Here is a 6,289-nt window from a genome sequence, read left to right on the forward strand (position 1 = left end):
GTACAACTCAACCAATTTCTACCAATTATACATCTGTATAGTCCCCAGGTCCAGATATGGAACATCTTTATTACTCCAGAAATTTTCCTCATGCTTTTCCTAGTTAACATCCATGTCCAGAGGTAACCACTTGTCTGAGTTCTGTTACCATCGATTCTATGTGGTGTTCCTCAGCTTCATATAAATTAAATCCAACAGTAATTCAACAATACACTTCTGTGTCTGCGTTTGTTGCTCAATTTAGTGTTTTTAATATTTATCTGTGCTATCGCATGTATGAGGTTTTTAAAATTAGTATGTAATATTCCATTGCATGGATATACTACAATTTGTTGATCCAGTCTCCTAAAGATGGAAATTTAAATTTTTCTAGTTTTTGGCTATTATGAATAAAGTGATATGAAAATTCTTACATACATTGTTAGGTGGACCTATGCTCTCTTGATCTTATGCTGAATTGCTTGCTTTGCTATAGGATATGTGAATTTTTAGTTTTAGTAGCTATTACCAGTATTTCTCATATTTTAAATTACATTGTATAAATATTAATTTTACTATTTTTCTAATTTCCTGATATATTTACAATTGGCAGTAAGGAAGTTTTGGTTTTGTTTTTTTTTAATTCTTAAAATTCAATTTAGTTAACACATACTGTACTTTTAGTTTCAGGGATAGAATTTAGTGATAGTTGCAAAGGGAGTTCTTAATGTTTCATCAAACGCCTTTTTTTTTTTTAAGAGAGAGAGAGAGGTGGGGGAGGGGCAGAGGGAGAGAGAAAGTCTTACGCAGGCTCCACACCCAGCATGGAGCTCTATGCAGGGCTCAATCTCACAACCCTGAGATCATGACCTGAGCCCAAATCAAGACTTTGGATGCTTAACCAACTGAGCCACCCAGGCACCCTGTTGTCAAACACTTTTATTCTTTTTTTTTTTTTTAAGATTTTATTTATTTATTTGACAGAGAGAGACACGGCGAGAGAGGGAACACAAGCAGGGGGAGTGGGAGAGGGAGAAGCAGACTCCCCATTGAGCAGAGAGCCCGATGCAGGGCTCAATCCCAGGACCTCAGGATCATGACCTGAGCCGAAGGCAGACGCTTAATGACTGAGCCACCCAGGCACCCCGTCGAACACTTTTAAAGGTCTGGGAACAATAATAAATTTTCCCATTGATTAAGTTTCAGCTTGTCCCATTTAATGTGCAAAGTGAGTGCTGTCTGTATATATGTCATAACATAATCACAGGAGTGACAGCCCATCATTTTTGTCATGTTCTGTTGACCAAAAGCAAGTCACTGGTCTCCCCACACTCCAAGAGAGTGTGATTTAATACCAGAGGACAGAGATCATGGGGCCATCTTAGAATTTTGCCCACAACAACATCTTAACAATATTGAGTTTTCCAATCCATGAACGTGTTATATCCCTTCACGTATTAAGGACTTCCATAGTTTATTATGATTTGGAGTATTTTTGCTTTTTTGTTTTTTGTTTTTAGATGTTTGTAGCTTTCAGAATAGAGGACTTGAACAACTTTTATAAGAGTTATTCCTAGGTTTTCAATGTTTTTGATGCTATGGTAAGTGGTGTTGATTTTAAAATTTTGTTTTCTAGTACTTTATCGCTAGCATCTAGAAATACAACTGGTTTTTTTTTTTTTTTTTTTAAGGCTAGTCAAGTGAAGTAGTGGGAGCGGAGAAGGAACAAAGAAATCTGTAACTGGCTATTCTGAATTAATTGGGAACACTACTGCACTCAGACCAGCCTACAATTGGTTTTTCTGTATTGACTTTGTATGCACTAAATTAATTTATTAGTTTGCAGATTCTTTTGAATGCTCCAAAAATATAATCATGTTATCTGCCAATAAGCACAATTTTTTTCCTTCTTTGTTTTCAATTTTTATATTTTTTGTTTCTTTTCATTGTCATTTTGGAATGGCTAACACCTTCAGTATAATGTTGAACAAGAGTGAGAGCAAATCCTTGTCTTTTTCCTGATCTTAGAGGAAAAATGTTCAATCTTTTATCATAAACATGATTTAGCTGTAGTTTTTTTAAAAGATATCCTTCATCAGATTAAGGAACTTCCCCTTTTACATCAGTTTCCTGAATTTGATTAAATGCTTTTTTCTGTATCTATGGAGATGATCATATAGTTTTCCCCCTTTATTCTGTTGATGCAGTGAATTATGGTGATTGAGTTATAGTTGTATAATTGACCCCACATACCTAGAATAAAATCCATTTGGTCATTAAGTAGTCCCTCCTTTTAATTTATTTGAGTATTTGATTTCCTAATATTTTGTTTAGAATTTTTGCATCTATGTTCATGAAAAATATGGTTCTGAAATGTTCTGTTCTTATAATTTTCTTTCCTTGTCAATTTTTGATATCAGGATTATGCTGGCCTCATAAATAAGTTAGGAAGTTTTCTTTTTCCTCTGTGCTTTGAAAGAGTTTGTATATGGTTGGTATTATATCTTCTTTGATGTTTGGCAAAACTTACCAATGAAATCATATTCTCACTGGGAAGGTTCTTGATTGTTGATATAATTTCATCAATATCAATGACTATTCAGACATTTATTTATTCTTATGTCAGGTTTATGTTCAATAGGTTATAATTTCCTGATTTGTTTAGTTAAAAATTATTCTATTTTCTGTTGTGACTTCCCCTTTGACCCATTGATTATTTGGAAGTTCCTGTTTAATTTTTAAATATCTGGGGGTTTTTAGTTTGTTATTATTTTCTAATTTAAATTCATTGTGGTTAGAAAATATACTTTGTATGATTTCAACTCTCAGAAATGTTTTGAATCTTGCTTTATGGCCCAGCATACAGTCTATTTTGGTTCTATGTGCACTTGAAAAGGTATATTCTACAATTGATGGGTATCATATTCTATAAATGCCATTTAGATCAAGAAGATTGAGAGAGGCCTAGGTGGCTCAGTCGGTTAAGTGTCAAACTCTTGATTTCAGCTCAGGTCATTATTTCAGGGTTGTGAGATCAAGTCCCATGTCCAGCTCTGTGCTCAGCATGGAATCTGCTTGAGATTCTCTCCCTCTGCCCTCCCCCCTCATGTACATAAATTAATTAAATCTTAAAAAAAGATTGATGGGGGCGGGTGGGTAGCTCAGTTGGTCAAGCAACTGCCTTCGGCTCAGGTCATGATCCCAGCGTCCTGGGATCGAGTCCCACTGGGGGGAGCCTGCTTCTCCCTCTCCCACTCCCCCTGCTTGTGTTCCCTCTCTTGCTGTGTCTCTCTCTGTCAAATAAATAAAATCTTTAAAAAAAAAAAAGATTGATGGTATTGTGCAGAACTTCCATATCTTTACTAATTTCTTGTCTAGCTATTTTATAAGTTACTGAGAGGAGGGTTAAAATCTCCAACTGTAATTGTTGGTTTGTCTATTTCTTCTTTAGTTCTGTCAAATACTGTTTCATGTATTTTGAAGCTCTAATATTAGGCACATACACATTTATAATTATGTCTTTCTAATGAATTCACCATTTTATTATTATAAAATGTCCCTGTTTATATCAGATAGTTCTCCTTATCTTAAAGTCTATTTGTCTCATATGAACAAAATCACTTCAGCTTTCCTGTACTTATTGCTTGTATACCCTTCTCAATCCTTTTACTTTCAACTTATCTGTGTTCTTATATTTAAAGTGTGAGAGTATATATATGTACATATATATTTATACATAGAAATACACATATACATATAAATAAATATATATATTAAGTGTAAATGGACCCCAATCAAAAGGCATGGGGTGACTGAATGGATAAAAAAAAAACAAGACCCATCTATATGCTACCTACAGAGACTCACTTTAGACCTAAAGTCAAATACAGACTAAAAGTTGAAGGGATGGAAAAAATTACCATGCAAATGTAAGCAAAAAAAAAAAAAAAGTCAGGGTAGCAATACTTATATCAGATAAAATACACTTTAAAACAAAAGACTGTAGGGCACCTGGGTGGTGCAGTCATTAGGCGTCTGCCTTCAGCTCAGGTCATGATCCCAGGGTCCTGGGATCGAGCCCCGCATCGGGCTCCCTGCTCCGCAGGAAGCTTGCTTCTCCCTCTCCCACTCCCCCTGCTTGTGTTCCCTCTCTCGCTGTGTCTCTCTTTGTCAAATAAATACAATCTTAAAAAAAAAAAAAAGACTGTAGCGAGAGGCAAAGAAGGGCATTGCATAATGATAAAGGGATCTACCCAACAAAAGTTGTATACAAATTGTGAATATCTAAGAACACAACATAGGAGCACCTAAATAAGTAAAGCAAACATTAACAGACATAAAAGGGAGAAATTAAGAGTAATACAATAATAGTAGGGGACTTTAACACACCCCACTTACATCAATGGATGTATCCAGACAGAAAATCAACAAGGAAACAGTGGCTTTTTTTTTTTTTTAAGATTCTTATTTATTTACTTATTTGTCAGAGAGAGTGAGAGTGCACAAGTAGGGGGAATGGCAGGCAGAGGGAGAAGCAGGCTCCCTGCTGAGCAAGGAGCCTGATGCAGGACTCCATCCCAGAACCCTGGGATCATGACCTGAGCTGAAAGCAGATGCTTAACAGACTGAGCCACCCAGGCATCCTGGAAACAGTGGTTTTGAATGATACATTAGATTGGATGGACTTAACAGACACATACAGAACATTCCATTCAAAAACAACAGAATACACATTCTTTTCAAGTGTACATGGAACATTCTCCAGAATAGTCACAGGTTAGACCACAAAATCAGTCTTAATAAATTTAAGAAGACTGAAGTTATATCAAGCATATTTCCCAACCACAATGCTATAAAACTAGAAATCAATTACAAGAAATAAAGTGGAAAGAATACAAATACACGGAGCCTAAACAACATACTACTAGACAATGAATGGGTTAATCAAAAAGTCAAAGAGAAAAAAAAACACATGGAGAGGGGTGCCCAGGTGGCTGAGTCGGTTAAGCATCTGCCTCTTGATTTCAGCTCAGGTCAAGATCTCACGGGTGTGAGATCAAGTCCCACACTGGGCTCTGTGCTCAGCGGGGAGTCTGCTTCTCTCCCTGTATCTCTCCCTCTGCCACTGCCCCTCCCCCCACTCATACTCTCTCTCTCTTTCTCTCTCTCAAATAAATCTTAAAAAACACACACACACACATACACACACACACACGGAGACAAATGAAAATGAAAACACAATGTCCAAAATCTTTGGGACACATAAAAGCAGTCCTACAAGGGAAGTTTATAGCAATACAGGTCTATCTCAAACAAAACAAAACAAAACAAAATCTCAATCAACCTAACCTTACCCTTAAAGGAGCTAGAAAAATAAGAATAAACAGAACCTGAAACCAGCAGAAGGAAGGAAATAATAAAGATTAGAGCAGAAAGAAATGAAATAGAGACTAAAAAAGAACAATAGAAAAGATCAATGAAACCAGGAGCTGGTTCTTTGAAAAGATAAACAAAATTGATAGACTTTTAGTCAGACTCATCAAGAAAAACAAGAGAGGGGACTCAAATAAATAAAATCGTAAATGAAAGAGGAGAAATGACAACTGACACCACAGAAATACAAAGGATTATAAGAGAATATTATGAAAAACTATATGCCAACAAATTGGACAACCTGGATAAATTCCTAGAAACATATAATCTTTCAGGATTGGAGGATTGAATCAAGAAGAAATAGAAAATTCGAACAGACCAATTACTGGCAATGAAATTGAATCAGTAATGAAAAATTTCCAAAAAACAAAAGTCACTACCAGATGGCTTCATAGGTGAATTCTTCCAAACATTTAAAGAAGAGTTAATACCTATTTTTCTCAAACTATTCCCAAAAAAAGAAGGGGAAGGAAAGCTTCCAAATACACTCTACAAGGCCAGCATCACTCTCATACCAAAGCCAAACAAAGACACTACAAAAGAGGAGAAAATTACAGGCCAATGGCTCTGATGAGCACAGATGCAAAAACCCTTCACAAAATGTTAGCAAACCAAATTCAACAAAGCATTAAAAGGATCATTCATCACAATCAAATGGGATTTATTCCAGAATGCAAGGATGGTTCAGTATTTGCAAATCAGTCAATATGATACATTACATTAATAAGAGGAAGGTTAAAAACCATATGATCATCTCAATCAATGTATTTGACAAAATACAACAGCTTTTCATGATAAAAACTTTCAACAAAGAGGGTGTAGAAGGAACATACCTCGACATAATAAAGGCCATATCTGACAAACCTATAGCTAACTT

Source organism: Neomonachus schauinslandi, chromosome 1 (assembly GCF_002201575.2).
Source record: "Neomonachus schauinslandi chromosome 1, ASM220157v2, whole genome shotgun sequence".
Classification (NCBI taxonomy): domain Eukaryota; kingdom Metazoa; phylum Chordata; class Mammalia; order Carnivora; family Phocidae; genus Neomonachus; species Neomonachus schauinslandi.